Genomic DNA, 16,145 nt, shown 5'->3' with positions numbered 1-16,145 from the left:
ACAGCAAAAAAAGAATATCAAAGGATTTGTGGGGGCCCTCCGTTTGTGGAGGCCCCGGGGCTTTCGCCCTGCCCGCCCGGAGCTTCAGGAAAACCAACGCGATTTGAAAACTAAACATATCCGAGTGGGGTCTGTTTACGAAAAGCATTTTGTTTTGTTTTGTTTCCGGATTGATTTTTTAAACTGTTTTTAGAAGATTGAAAATGGCTAAAAAAAAAAAACTTAAAAAAACGTGTTTTCAGAACAATTTTTAGGCATAAAACAACCGGTACAGATTCTTGAAATCACTTTAAGGACTTCCATTACACCCTTATCTTCATTTCTCCGTTATATACTGTTACGTTTACCGATGAAATTTCATAGTTGCCCTATACACGACGAGAAGACTGCGCGCCAGTTTAGAGCCTGGCGCTTAGCGGCTTAGCCACACCCCCTCCCCTGCTGCTACATAAATTTTTAAAAGTAAAATTTAAACTGATAAGGAGCATATGTTACAAGTTAATTTTTTTATTAATTATCTAAGAAGTCCTCACAAAGTTTTGTTTTAGTTATATGTGCTTGAAGCTTTGGCTAATGTTACCCTTTTAGTCTACTGTCTGAGCAATCGCATCTTTTAATACAGAGAGGTAGAACGCCAGAGTATAGTTTTGTTGTCATTACGTTCGAGTTAAACTTTTTTTGTGCGGAAATTCGCCTTCATTGTCCCTCCCTTTCAATCACACAGACCTTTTTTTTGCCCGTTATATTTTAACATCGCAGATAATGGATTACGCGGTTAGAAACTTCAGTAAGTTTACGAAATGTTTGATGATGAATGGACCTTAAAAAAAAGAGCATGTCGTAATTTCAAATAACTGTTTCTTCGTAGAAACTACGATGAACTCCAACTTCCGAGTTTCAGGTTCAATTGTATTCAGGGCAAATGGATACGCGGAATGAAGAAAAGTGTTATGGGTGTGGCCTTCACAAGTTTTTGAATACTCTTGTGGATTCATGTTCCAAATAAGTAATCTAAGTACTCTTGGATTTACGGAGATACCCGTAAATTTACGCAGATCCCTGAATAATTTGTTACCAGATTTCTTCGTAAATTTACGGTGAAAATTTTTAACACTTTAGAGTATTAAAATTTGAGTTGGAAGCAAAGATTACAGTTGTGTTTGAGGTGTCGGTTACGACTTGGCTGGGTGCTAAGTATTTAAGTAGCTACCGTACATTGTTTGCTAGTTATGTCACATGGTAACAACATCGTCATAGTTCGATACGAAGCTTGTTTACTGTCGCGCGAAACGCGAAAATCAACGTATTGTAGATAACATGTCTGATAAGCCGCACAAAAGGCAGTTATTAAACATTATTCGCAGATAACGTACACTCTAATGTCGAAACAACAGAAAATTTTTCTACATCGCTGGAATTTTAATGCATAAATGATTAAAACTGCTCCTCTTGATTCAGTGGATTCAGTGGATTCATGCTGTTAATTTCGCTGTGTAACGATCACTGATATCTCAGCTTCACTGATTAACGAGTGAATTACATTCTTTAGGCGCAGATTGATTGTGAACCCCAATGTTATACCACTGAGTACCAGCGTGTTAGAATAATTTTCACTAATCCAGATTTAGAGAGTACCTACAATCGTTCATATAGATGCTTTCGGCATAATAAAATTAATTTTATATCATTCAGTGGGTGGATTTGCCTTTCTGAATCTTCATTAAGCCCGCCCAAGCAGGTAGGCAAATTTCAAATGGTAAAAAAGCAAATCCCTATTACACATAGGTGAAAATCTCGTATTTGTATCAATTAAAAATCATTTTTAATTTTCCCTAAAGCAATCGTTTATTTACAGCAGTGACAGCCTGATTGTAATTAAAATATAAAAGTTATGTCCCCCTACCTGCAAACTAATTGCCCATGTAGAGATATTAAAATACGCATCCTTATACTCAGTGCATATTCGCTGGGTATATAGGTACACAAATAATACAAACTCTCGGACTAATCTCGCAAACAACTTTCAAAGCCTGACTCCGGTTTGGGGTCGTGCCATTGATCCTATTGCGTCATGCAACAAAACGGAAACTCTGTATGCCACCTCATTGCCGTGTGCCATGTATATGTAGATAAACAACTATTGGTACACGTGGAAACTGTATAAAATTCTATCAAAATAAGCAAATAGACTGCGTCCACACAAGTTATGTGTGTGTCCCGTTCAAGGATATTATTTTATTTTTAGGTTTACCTAACACGGTTAAACTTGTAGACTACTTGAGTGGCCGAACCTCGACTCTATATATATATATATATATATATATATATATATATATATATATATATATATATATTCTTCATAATTAGCTGGCAAGGTATTTTTAACGTTTTTGTTCAGTATTGATTATGAGAATATTTAACTGAAATTTCTTGGATTTAAAGGCAATACTGCTGGTCACTGCGTGGTATGGTTTTAAATTATTTCAGAAAAAATTATTTAATTGATGTAATTATTTAGCCTTTTGAAAGCATAAAAATTCTGATGATTTTAAAAGCTGGTTAATATTCTTTTTTTTTTCTGAAAGAAATTAAACCATGTCACATTGACTTTAAATATAAAGTTCCAGCTTTATATTCCATTTCATTCTCCTTATCCATACCGCATAAAAACTTTAAAAATGGAACTTTGTTCCTGTTAATTATGCAAAAAAAAGCGAACGTTTAGCGACTTAAAAAGTCCACAAGTTTAACCACGTGGAACGTACATATAAAATAAGGAACTGGAACACGGTCATGCACCCTTATCAATACCTTTTTTTTTTTTTTTTTTTTTTCAAGTTTCGCTGTAATAGATAACTATAGCGGTCTCTCTCTCTCTCTCTCTCTCTCTCTCTCTCTCCCTATCAGCCTTTCCAATAACGAGGTCTCCTGAGAGGCTCTGAGCCCGTGTTTGCAGTTCCCGTCTCCTGCTCGGTGTTAATCGCCATGTTTGGCCACCGCATAAGGCGCGACGGACGACGTTATCGTGTCCTTGTAGGCCTTTCGCAACTGCACTCATCTCGGCAAAGACCAAACGAAATGACACAAAATCTTAAAGTAGTAACTGACGATCAAGTATTTCCAAAGTGCTTCTTCAACAAACGGTGAAGATGCGTTACTCTCGCGCCCACTGGCGGAGCCAAAAACTAAGGACCACAAAGTTTCTGCGCGCTGTGTCTTCAGGTTAGAATCTTGAGCAGGCTTTGAGTTTTTTTTTCCATGTAAGTTTGAAAACTTTTTTGTTTGAGACGCTTTTTAAGCTTCGTGGCATGGAAGCGTGGCCGGAAATAACTTCACCAAAAATGTCACGAAAGTTAAGTCATGGAATTATTCAATATATAGGTATATTTAGGGAACAGTCCAGTGCAGTGTACATAATTGTTATCATTTTATTCAATAAAACAATAAAGCGACTAAACAACCAAATTGACCAGCCAAACGAAAGTCCATGATATGTTTTTATTCAAGGAATTTCAGAATATTTATCATGGAAGTCGCATATTGAGATTTTTTTTAAATCTTTCACTGCATGGTTTTGTTATTAAAAATGTTAAAAAATATATTTGTGATTGCATACATTTTTAATTAAATATATGTTTTTATATCATTTTAACATACATAGTATCAATATACATATACCTAATATATATTAATTACTATGCCCTCCTTTATCCCATCTTTAGCGGATTTCTAATGTGGCTTTCGAACTACGCGCGATTATTTTACCGTCTGCCAAAATACAACTCTATACGTCTAAGTGTTCAGAAATGACGCCACTGACGGTCGGGCTTACGAACACTCGAGTCACATCAAACTTCTTCTCGTCGCTGTGAAGCTATGAAACCTAAAACCGAACTGGTTTCATTGACCGCCACTTAGGAAATTATCTTTGCATTCTGCTATAAATTATTCAAGTCATATAAGTGTTTGTTATAAGCATGGGTAGGTAATTTTTTTTAATATAGAGATTATGAATTATCGATTGATGGGCTTAGTACCTTTTGATCATATTTGCAACCAGTCTTTTCTAATTGACTCGTATCGGCTACATAAGATTGTTTAGCGTTTAATGCTCTTTCTCACTCACCATGCTGATTTGTATTCATTTTCTCTTCATTGCTATTATCTAATGGCTATTTTATTGATTTCTACACGATACCTCCAAGGCATTATTTTGTTCTGTCACTAATATTTTTAACAGATATTCATGTCGCGCAGTGTTAGTAATTATTATCTCTTGTGCAACTTTTTACACCCATTATATTACACTTAGGTGAGATATGGCGTTACAATTTCAGAAATAAGCCTTAAGTAATAGCAATGACGAGGGAAAAAAATCCACATGGCGTGTGATACCGAGCCACAACTCAGCCAATGACGAAACACATTCTCCGTAATGTAACTAAGGGCCAGTGGACAGTTCCCCGACCTCGTCATAACCCCGACCGTTTCCCCTGCACTGCTTTGACCTCCCTCCACGAGACATCCTGCCAGCCCTTGGTCCGCCCCGCAGAAGGGGTGGGACCCCCCCGCACCCCCTCCAAGAGACATCCTGCCAGCCCTTTGTCTGCCCAGCTTATGGGGTGGGACCCCCCGCGCGGCGGCAAAGACTCGTAAAATGGCGGGTAGCGAAATGTTTAAGCCAATAGAAAAACTTAATGAAACTTTTATGTTTTCTTAACTGTAAATAATGGAAATAATGCTAATTTTCTTAATTAAAGTATCCGGGAACCACAAGGCAGATGGAGGTAGCAGGAACGTTTGCTTGCCATGATCGTTCCCGCAAGACCTTTTTTTTTTCCAGCAGAGGAGCCGAACCAACAGAAGTATCCGGCGCTTAGAAATTGCATGGACGTATACTGCTTGATCGTGCCTACGAGACTTCATTGGTGAAACAATTTACGTTTGATATATTTTAAAATTAAAATATAAATTAACCACACTAGCAGTTTATAAATATATATAACGGTTGTGTATGAAAAAAGGCTAAGGACCAATTGAACCACAGTCGTTAAACAATGTTTTATTAACGACTGTTAAATGTTACCTCTCCGTTTTAAACAACGATTAATCTTTTTCATTTCACCACACTTTTCTTGTGTTTAACTTTCCTCAGGTAGATAAAATGGTTTATCGTTATTAAGGTTCGTTAGAAACTCAATTACAAAGTAGTGGCCATTCTTTTTTGTTTGTATTGAGTTCATAAAAAGCTTTAATTTGCAAATAAAATTCTATAGTTCAGAACAAAACTAGATTATTTTAATTTTGTAAACTTACGTTTTATTATGTGCAATTATTTATGTTCATAATAACTTAAGTTTGACAATATCATTGGAGCTGAGATTAGTGACGACTCAGCTGACTATTGTTTGTTACAATAATATCCACTTGAAATGTTCGGCATGGACAGTAAATTTAAGCATAACTTATTTCGTCTAAAAATTACATGAACAAGACTTCAAAATGTTATAACAACTGGAAGTAAATAAATTTGTAACATTCGAGGTGTCAAGCGTGACCTAAATTTTCCTTACAATATCTGGATGACCAAGCTTCGCTCAGAAGAATCTTATTAAATGAATAGCTAATAACTCGCGTCTTCGCTCTTGCAATTTTAAGAGGGTTGCTAAAATCTTACAATTTAAAAAAGTGTATATATGATTAATTCCCAATATTTGGACTAAATAAACAGACACAATAAATCGTCAGGTGCATAAAAATATATTTTGTAAAATAACCGTTTTCGAAGTAGTTATGGGTATGCTATTTTTAATTTTTAGTAAAGATTAGGTATCGAATTTGAAAACTTATTTTTTAGACTGATCGAGGATATAGTTTACCTTGATGATATTACACTTCCTGCCATTTTATGCGGTAGTTAATTAAAACATATATTTATTAAACTTACATCTATACTTTTTCAATTACGTTTACGAATCTTTTTCAATGTCACATTCATTTTCTATGGTTGGACCTAAGCTCAGAATAATCAAAGGATCTGACATTTAGACAAATACATCCCGTTTTTAAGAATATTTGATGCAATCGCATTTTTCTTTTAAATGTAGAGTACATGTATAAAGTTTATTATCGAACTTATTAGTTGAATCTTGGTTTTTTTTTTGTTATTAACTAAGCAGTAGGCCTATATCCAAATTTTTACCAATCTCTTCTTTCCCACTAGGATACTGATGTAAATATTAAGAATTAAGTAAATGTAGCAATATTGGTTAACCAGAAAAAAAACCAAACCCAGCTTATTTATTAGATTAAATAAATTTATTACTTTTTAAAAATAATATTAACCTCTGTTAAGACTGACAAGTGATAATTCGGAGAATGTTGAATAACTAAGGTAGCGTAGGTATATTCATTTATCATTTCCTTAGGCACAAATTTGTGGGATTTGTTCATAATATATATTTTTAATATTAAAACAGTAATTGAAATATTTAACCTCTTAAAAAGTTAACTTCTGTAATTTGTAGAAAAGGGTTGATAGTTTTTGCATGCTTGTAAATCCTACCACATAACTTACATTCCGCTTCATTATCTTTAGGGATACGACTTTTATAATAAAAACAAATTCAAATGGTTTTTCACCCCTTTAGTGGTAGAATGTGGGAAAATGATAAACGTTTAAACCGATATAAAATCATAATAACTCATTTGAATGTTATTCTTGCTCAAATTTTAACATCTTAATTTGCTTGAATATATGATTTAGTAGACTACTATTAAAACTAACGTGCCCCGTTTCACGCACTGCCTTTGAGGTCGAATATCTAAATATGTTTAAAGTATTCCAGATAATAATTTAATAAAGTAATTCATGTGAAGTTGCTTACAGCCAGCTGTATTTGCTAAGGATATATGAATTTTTCTATATAATAAACATAACTTACTCCCTATTCGCACCATTAAAAATGAAGGCAAAAAAAAAACTAAAGAAAAAATCATATGCTTAGTGCTTACCTTTATGTGCTTGTTGTTGATTCTTAATTTCTAATTCTTTTATTTATTAATTTCATAAGTATTAATTTTTGTCTTTACATGAAACGTCGCCCCTTCCACGTAAGGACGGAATCATACAAATAAGTAAAATAACAATTTTTAATTTATTACCTTACCATTTTATTTACATCTTACTTAGTTACCGAAATTTGATGTTTAAAAACATACTACCTCATTTTCCACGTCATTACAAGATGTATTTTAATAAACGACAAAAAGTAATACGTAACTTCAGATGCAATTTTTTTTAGTATCTTACGTCTATTACTTATTCATTTGGAAGCTTTTGTTTTTTATTTAAAAACAACCCTATCCTTTTATCAAACCTAGGGTTTGAATTGCGCAAAATGGTAATGTTGAGTTTGGTGGTTTTTGTATTATTATTATTCGTTCCCAATTTTTTTATTGTGCTTGATTAAGTTTTAAGTTAAAATCATTTTATCCAGCAGATAGACATTCTACTTCTAATGCCAGAACAGTCTGGTCAGCCAGTATGATTTCATGGCAGCCATCTTGAATCTACCAACTTGTTTTCGTCTGTAAGAGGTTGCAGCCACCATATAAATTAAAATTTTACCCATATCATTGCTTGAATAAACTTTCATCACAAGTAAAACCATTTCAGCGATAGTACGAGTTCAGCTATGTTTGGGCGTGTGCGCTATCTGAATTCTTTATAAATGACTCAAAATTCCTAACAATTTTCATATTTCGAGGGAAAAATTTCCGTTTCAAGAGAAAATTTCCTGTTTATTAATAAATAAAAAAAACTAAAAATTCTAAAATCTAAAAACCAAAAAGGTTTTTCTATTTGAAAGAACCTTATGTCCTAAACATGGCTTAAAACTCCTGAAAGCAAGCCACTCTGAGCTGCCTCGACATGGACTGTAAGATTGAAATTCTTTAATTTTGACCAAAAACTTCGGGGAAAAGACCAAAAATAATCAAAAAATTCGCTTGTTATTTTACTGATTAATTCGAGTGATTCCTGCACTATTCGATCCTTGCCTTATTCGCAAATGGTAATATCAGGGGAAAAAAGATCTAATAAATTACAAAAAAAAAAAATCCTAAGGTATATATTCATCATACACCAACCACCAGTAAGGCGCAGATAATTTTAGGTTAAAATATATTTCTCTATTTAAACTTAATATTGAATTACAATGTCCAAGGGAAAATGCAACAAAATTACAAATGAGAAAATTTATTATATTATTTCCCCCAGTACAAACAAGGATTACTAGCATTTCTCGAACTCTTCAGTCTTCTTGGAAGGTGGATCGGATTCTTTGCATGCACTGACATGTATTTTCAAGGCAGTTCTATATGACAGTCGATTAAGAAGCAATGTAGAATCAGTGGCCAGCAACATACATTTGGTTGTTTAGGAACGTCAGATAGGTTTGCCAGACACGTGCATTTAGTCGGGGTTTGGGGTTGGAGGAGCTTTGCATTCTCAGTAATGTTGGAACAACCAGGTATCTTTCCCATTCCCAACAAAGCTGGTCAAAATATGTAAGGAATGGGGATGGGGTGAAAGGCATCGTCTTGTCCCGGCAGGGTACTTAGCAGCGATAACGGATTGAAGGCGCACCTGCATCTGGCTGAGGTTTTTGTCTTCTGCGACAAGCTGCTTCCGACTCAACTTCTTACACACAAGACATAGTGGCAGCAAATAATCCTGTCTGACTGGAAGCTACAACAATGCTGTCTGGAGTATAGAAGTTATCAGAGATTTCACTCCCAGGCTAAATATAATTTCTTCTCTTTTCCTGAAATAGGGCACCAATGAGCACAAAGAAATGTAGTTTTGTCTGGAACGATATCAGGATCTAAAGTATTTAGAATTATTCGGGTCCAGTTTTTATGGCTCGTTAGTAAATTTCACACTTTTCAATAAAATATCATCTACTTTGTATTTCCGTATCTTGATAAACATGACATAAATATGAAGTATTTTTTAAAGATTATTTTAGAGACGGGAGGTGGCGTTCGTTGGTGGTATAAAACTATATTAGCTCGTAAAATCGCGATATCAATTTACATAGATGGCCACATTACAGTGCCTTCTTTCACTGGCGTATGTAAATAATACTTTCTAGTATGAACGATTGAATAAAGTCACGTAGAACTGTTAGAACTATAAATATGATCAATTTATTCTTACTTCTCTCCTAATAAGACATGGAACTGGCTGAAAATATAATTACCTACTTTTAATAATGACCAATTTTAACTGAATATCTGCAAAGATCACTATGAGTACAAAAAAAAATTTTTTTCATAAAATAAATGAATTTCTTGTAAATTTGAAAAGTGTTCATATAACAGCAGACGAACAATATAACAATAATTCAACATGAATTTGGGCTTGGATTGATGTTTTTCTAGTTTGTATGTAGCCAATATTTTGATAGCGCATATACATATCGATGCAAAACGCCCACAAAAAATAGTACTGTATGCCAAAAGTTGAAGTGAACGGTTCCTTCTCATAGTTGTAATTTTATAGTAAAGTATAACCTTATAGCCTAGTCGCTTTTATAACGTCGCCCAAAATCTTCCAAGAGGATTGAAGGCGATTACAAAGCACATTAAATGACTAATAACTATAATATTTTGTAAGAGAAAAACGGGACTTTATATGTTTTAAGTTGTGATATGGTATGGTATTCGCTGTTCGTGGTAAAATCGCAATATAAAGTGGTTTTACTTAAACCTATATTATTTATTATTATTTTAATTGTATACAGAAATGAACACTAATTACAAACACGGTTATAGGGTAACTCACGCAGCTCTCTACCAAAATATTTAAAAACACAACAATTTAAGTGTGGCTGAGCACCAGAGAAACATCGAAATAATATTTATTTTAATAGAAAAACATTTTTAATATAACATGCAGCTTCTATTCCAACAAGTTGCGTTTAATATAATGTAGAGAAAATGTTATTTTGAAAAGCTAATTCACCATCTTTTTTGTGTGTTGTATGACCTAAATATACAATTAATCGTAATCTTCTAAATAAAAACTGTTTACTAATTTGTTACTTAAATTTACAATTTTAGGTGAAAATAATAAATAAACTAGTATGTATTTTGGATAGTGAAAATGTAGAGAAGGCATTTTTACAAAAAAATATCTAATTTTTTTAAATATCCTACGGTTATCAAGAATATTGTTTTTATATAACGACAGTAATCTACAGTAATTTAGAGGTATTTTTTATAAGTGTAAACATTGTAGTCATGCCGTATTAATTCGATGTATGACATGCTTTGTACGTTTCCATGGTACACAATCTTAATACAAAACAGTTCTTTGTGGATCTCATCAATAATTTTGCACTGAATCTAAGCCAAGCTACACATTTCATTCGAACATGCTAGTGTACATACACCGGCCGGTGTTGCCAGTGAAGCTGCACTGCATTTTGCTACGCTGGCTAAGAGTCTAATATTTGAAAGAAACATAGCTGAAACTAACGTATTTGTACAAAATAAAATCTGTTGCGATCGTGCGTTTTTTAAACTAAGTTTCAGTTTAATGTTCAGCAATAACCATAAAGTATTATCCTAAGAAAGAACAGCAGCGGAAGACTTGCACAACACTGAAAATAAAGTGTCGGTGGGGCGTTGCGGAGTGAAACTGTGGTTTTAGGTACCAAGTAATAGTTCTACTAGAAACCAAATTACTATAACTATATAATAAGTAAAAAAAAAAAACAAATTTCCATCATGAATATTTTTTCATTTGGAAAGAGTTCAGAACAAAAACTATAGCTGAATACATAGAGGAATTAGTTATATTTTTTTTTTCTTGTTTTGTATTATGAATATTTAAAATATTTAACATCCTATGAATACTATGATTTTTTATCCACAGTATTCAATATAATATAATGATTGCATAAAAATATTTATCATTGACATAATCTATTTAAAAAGCACTTGCACATGTTGCACTTTGCCCGACATGCGGGGCATATTGCACCATTGGAAGGGCCACATTGAAACATTATCTAATTCGGAATTTCCAGATTCTAAATCTTCTGTGTCATTATCTGCACAGTCAATACACACAAAAAAAAGGATTGTTTTTAGCACAGGACCAATGTGACCACATTTTTCACCTTACATTGTACTCATTCTTCATTATTCTTATATATTTCTCCACAGTTCAGACAGTGAGTGTGTTGTGATGATTCTCCGAAGAATCATCACTGAATTCAAGTTTCCTTTTGATTCTTGTTTTCTTCTTAGATATTTTGATGGGCAGGTTTTACTTTTTTGTTTGTTTTTCTTCTTACTCTCTCTTGCGGCTTTTTCCATTTCCAGCAATGTTTTCTCTGGTGTAGCTATCTGTGAGAATTGCACATTTCATTTTTTTCCTATTTCGACTGCATACTTGCCGTGGCCCTGCTTTAGGATACGGGCAAACAGCTTGAGGTGAAAATGTTTGCGTTAAATCTCCATAGTCTGATATTTGGACACCGCTGGGCCCAGGGACGATATCTAGTTGGTTATCACTGCCCGAAAACACTTCATTCACTTCCTTTATTTGACTTATATATTTTTTGTATGCCTTCCTCGGGCAGAGTACGATCTGTTACAAAAGAAGCTGCAAAATCACTGTCTTGAAACTTATCAACATTCAGTAGGAAAATGCCTGCAGCTGAAAATCCTGAAGTAATATTACAAGGTGTGAATGATGTCATGAATTCTTCTTTAATCATACTTGGCAAGTCGTAGATATTAAGAGTTTTTCCTGGATTTATTTTTATCCAGGAATCGACTCCCCTGCTATAGAGTTTCTCGAATGGTCTGTAAACACGAATGTCAAGGGGCTGGAGCCGGTGTGAACAGTGTGGTGGAAATGACAAGAGTACTACACCATTGTCTTTACACAAATCCAAAACTGTAACACTAAGGTGAGAGGAATGGTTGTCTAGTAACAACAATAGAAAAGGATCGTCTTTGTTCGGTTTGGTTTAGGCAATAAAATGTTTCATAAATTGCACAAAACTGTCCTCTGCCATCCATCCAGATCCTGTAGCAGCACCAATTCAACCAGCTGGTCCATCTAGTATGAAGTGGTCTTTGAATTTATTTCTTGGCAAGATAATCATAGGAGGAATAAAGGTTCCCTGTGCAATCACCGCTGCAGAAACAGTTACGAGTTCACCACGTTCTGCTGATGTGACTGTTCCCACTTGTTTGACTCCTTTTCCTGCGACAATTTTATTTGGTTTCAGCACAGTAGTTGCTCCAGTTTCATAACAGTTCCAAATTTTTGAAGGAAGTAGCCCTGATGGGTGACGTGAGTAAACATCAGAGAGTTTCTTGTAAAATTCATTCATATTATGCTTTTTAAAACATGTCATCCTGGCTTAGCTAGTTTCTTCCGGTTGTCTTATTGATAGCTCTGGATGTCTTTTCAAAAATCCACACAACCAGTCCACTCCTGCTGTTTCTTTTTCTGCCCAAGATGGGGGCATTTTTAGTCCATATGTTTTATCACAAAGGTACGCAAGTTGTCTCACTTCCTTAGGGGTCAATCCAAACATGATGTCACTGCATCCGACTCGGAAGTGTTGTTCGTTAATACCGCCAAAAAACTGTGTTTTAAGAGATAACAAACTCGGGAAATGTACTAAAGTAGTAAGAAATGGTATTCTATGTGAAAACTGTGACAAATGGTATCACTTCAATAAGTGTAGCAATATAGAGGAAAGAAATATTCCAGAAAATGAGTGGGCCTGTGCCACGTGTGCCACTTGTGTAATACAAATTAATGGATGATGAAGAAAACTACACGGCATCACTGTAGAGGGAGTACAACACAACGCATAACATTTGTGCAACTGTCTCAGACGATAGTGCAACGAAAACGCAGGTGGTCCTTGTCATCCAACTTCTGGAAGAGGTGAGTTCACTACGAGAAGTCATAAATGTACTGAAAATTGAGCTTAAATCTGTCTGACAAAGGTAAAGAAACTGCAGTGAGTCTTCCTTCTCCGTGATTGTGGTCGCAAGTGGTGCGTAAGCGGAAGTTCAGCAAGACAACTTTACCGTGTGATTTTTCCATTCGTGTATCAAATAAGTTTGATGCTCTGAAAAACAGGGCAGAAGAGGCTACCAAACAAGACCACACAATCAAACGCGATTCAGTGAAACACAAAAAGTCAGGTAACATAGTTATCCTTGCTGCCAGTCATGGCAGAGGCATAGCTGGCGTGTTGAGTAATGTAATGCCTGAAAAATGTGTATTTGGTATGATTAAACCAGGTGCAAGTATACAAACCGTCCTGGTAAAAAGTGAAAAACTTGGTCATAACGATTCAGCTGTAATCATTGGTGGATCCAATGATGTTTCAAAAATGAAGGTGATAAAGTGATTAATGTGCTGAAACAAAAACAGAAACTTTTTAGTGAAACAAATGTGATATTGTTACAGAACGACCCCCCCATCCCTCTCGTCCCGTCCCGATCAACCAACTTGGTCGTGTGTTAATGTAGTAGTAAAGGACATAAATAGGAGTATCAACAATGTTTGTAATTTGTTTAAAAATGTTCAAGTTATAGAAACTAGTACATTAGCTAGGAAATTATTTACCAGGCATGGATTGCACTTGAGCCGCGAAGGTAAACAGAAACTGACTACTCTAATCCATAGCTCTACCAAAACAATGTCAGGTGGGGAGTGCATATCCGAGATTATTCCTTTAAGCTTTACTGTACAGGGGAACTAGAGAATGGAACTGAACTAATAAATAATAAATACAGTAAAGCTCGGTTCTCAAACTCAAACACAAGTACTTTTAAAGTTGATTTTGGTGAGAATGTATTCACACTACCTATAAGTACTGACAATGGTAATTTTTTTTTCCGAATAACAGAAGTACTATATATTTGAAAGATTTGTGCAATTGGAGTGCATGACTTTATGTAGGCTTGATGTAGCCTACATCAAGTCAACAGAAGTATTAATGTAAAGTCCCGGAATTTAATATCTAGGAATAGCAATACATATGGTACACAAACTAAAGATAATATTCTCAATAAACAAGATAAACACAATGCTTCTAACAAACCTATGCGTCTCATATTGCACCAGAATATGCAGTCACTGAGAAACAAACTCACTGATCTCGATTTGTTATTTAACACTACACTGTTAAAAAGTGAAGCAACTACTCCAAATATTACATGCTTTACTAAACATTGGTTAAATAATGAAGAAATTGCGTTTTACTCAATACCAAATTACACTATGATTTCCAATTATTGTCGAACTGAACCTATAAATGGAGGTAGTTGTATCTATATTCAAATCAAACTTGTATTTGACAGATGAATTATATTATGTATTTATAGGCCACCTGACAGAGACATTGATTCATTTTTTAAACAACTCGATAAAATAATAAACAAAGCATGGAAAACACATTAATACTCTGTGGTGACCTAAACATTGACTTCTTAAAAGAGACTAATGCAAAAAGAAAATAGTGCACATCCTTAATTCATATAACTTAAATAACATAATTAATAAGCACACCAGAATCACTAAACAATCCAGTTCTGTAATAGACTATTTCATTACCAACCTTGACCCAAAATACCTTACAAATAATGTAATGGACTATGGACTCTCAGATCATATGGCTCAGATAGTTAAAGTGCATCAATGACATGTACCTGATAGGAAAAATAAAATAAAATATAGGCGCATTTATAGGCACAATAAAACAATTTTCTTAAATATTTTGGATAAGGAAACTCGATGGATATCGATGAAATGACAGCCATTGAACAAAAATTTAAATGCATAACAGAAAAATTAACAATCATCATAAATGCCACATTTCCGTTAAAACACGTTACAACTGACCAAAAACCCAAAAAATGGCTAACCAAGGGAATAATTTCATCCAGTAAAAAGCTAAAGAGCTTATATTTATTAAGTAAAACCTATAGTCAGACCACACATTTTCAGCAGTATTACAAGAACTACAAAAAAAAAAAATTATAGGAGTGTAATACGACAGGGTAAGAGGATGTATTTACAGAACAGGATAAATCTAAGTGAAAATAAAATGACCACAACATGGAAAATAATCAATTCTGAACTAGGTAGGGACACTAAACTGGCAAAATAAATCAATAAACTAGAAATAAATGGCAAAGTAATACAGGACAGTGAGCAGATTGCTTCAGAATTCAATATGTTTTTCACTAATATTGCTGTACACTAAATTCAACACAAAACAGACAAATAACAGAATCTATTCAAAGTCTGAAACATCATTGTCCCTTTAACAATAAGATCATTTACTTATACCCAACATCAGCAAAAGAAATAATAAAATTTATAAAACAATTAAAAAACTCAAATTCTTCAGATATCTATGGCATATCAAACAAAATGATAAAAGTTTCTGGACATCACATTTCTAAGCAACTATCAAAACTAATGAATGAAGTTTTTCTGGAAGGTATTGTACCATACTGTTAGAAAAAAACAAATAATACTCCCTGTCTATAAAAAAGGAATTACAACAGATGCAGCAAACTATAGGCCTATTAGTTTACTACCAATTTTTGCCAAAATCTTTTAAAAAGTACTTTACAATAGACTATCACTTTTCTTCAGAGACTGCAATATTTTGAACAATAATCAATATGGTTTTCAATAACATAAATCAACATTAAATGCTATACATAATTTCACTAGTAAAGTTATTAACATTTTGGTCTATATTAATGACCTGCCTCTAAACATTCCACAGGCCAACACAGCCGTAACTTATACTGAGAGCTAACATGTTACACATCAGAACATCCAACATCAATTAATGCAAATGAGTCATTGAAGAGAGAAAAAAAATTGCTCTGCGAGGTGAGGTAGAAATCGACAGTGGCAGCCCCAAGTAGCCGAACAATGAAGGCAAGGATGGGATTAGCCTAACTCTCGGCAAGGGAACGAATATCTGAACAAAAATACACGGACAGGTCATGGTCACTAATGTCATGTTTAGATTTACAGGGAATCCAAGAAATAAACCATCCAGCGCTGCGCCTAT

The 16,145-nt window shown here is 34.2% G+C and overlaps 2 protein-coding genes across 7 annotated transcripts in view; one reads left to right on the top strand and one right to left on the bottom strand.

Annotated features, from left to right (window-relative positions):
* Positions 1–16,145, top strand: part of LOC134530487 (CBP80/20-dependent translation initiation factor) — a 152,098-nt gene that overhangs the window by 74,501 nt on the left and 61,452 nt on the right. The gene's annotated exons all lie outside the window — the stretch shown is intronic.
* Positions 1–16,145, bottom strand: part of LOC134530488 (uncharacterized) — a 58,332-nt gene that overhangs the window by 15,566 nt on the left and 26,621 nt on the right. The gene's annotated exons all lie outside the window — the stretch shown is intronic.

Source organism: Bacillus rossius, chromosome 3 (assembly GCF_032445375.1).
Source record: "Bacillus rossius redtenbacheri isolate Brsri chromosome 3, Brsri_v3, whole genome shotgun sequence".
In the NCBI taxonomy this organism is placed as follows: Eukaryota; Metazoa; Arthropoda; class Insecta; order Phasmatodea; family Bacillidae; genus Bacillus; species Bacillus rossius.
This window is presented reverse-complemented; position numbering and strand designations above follow the sequence as displayed.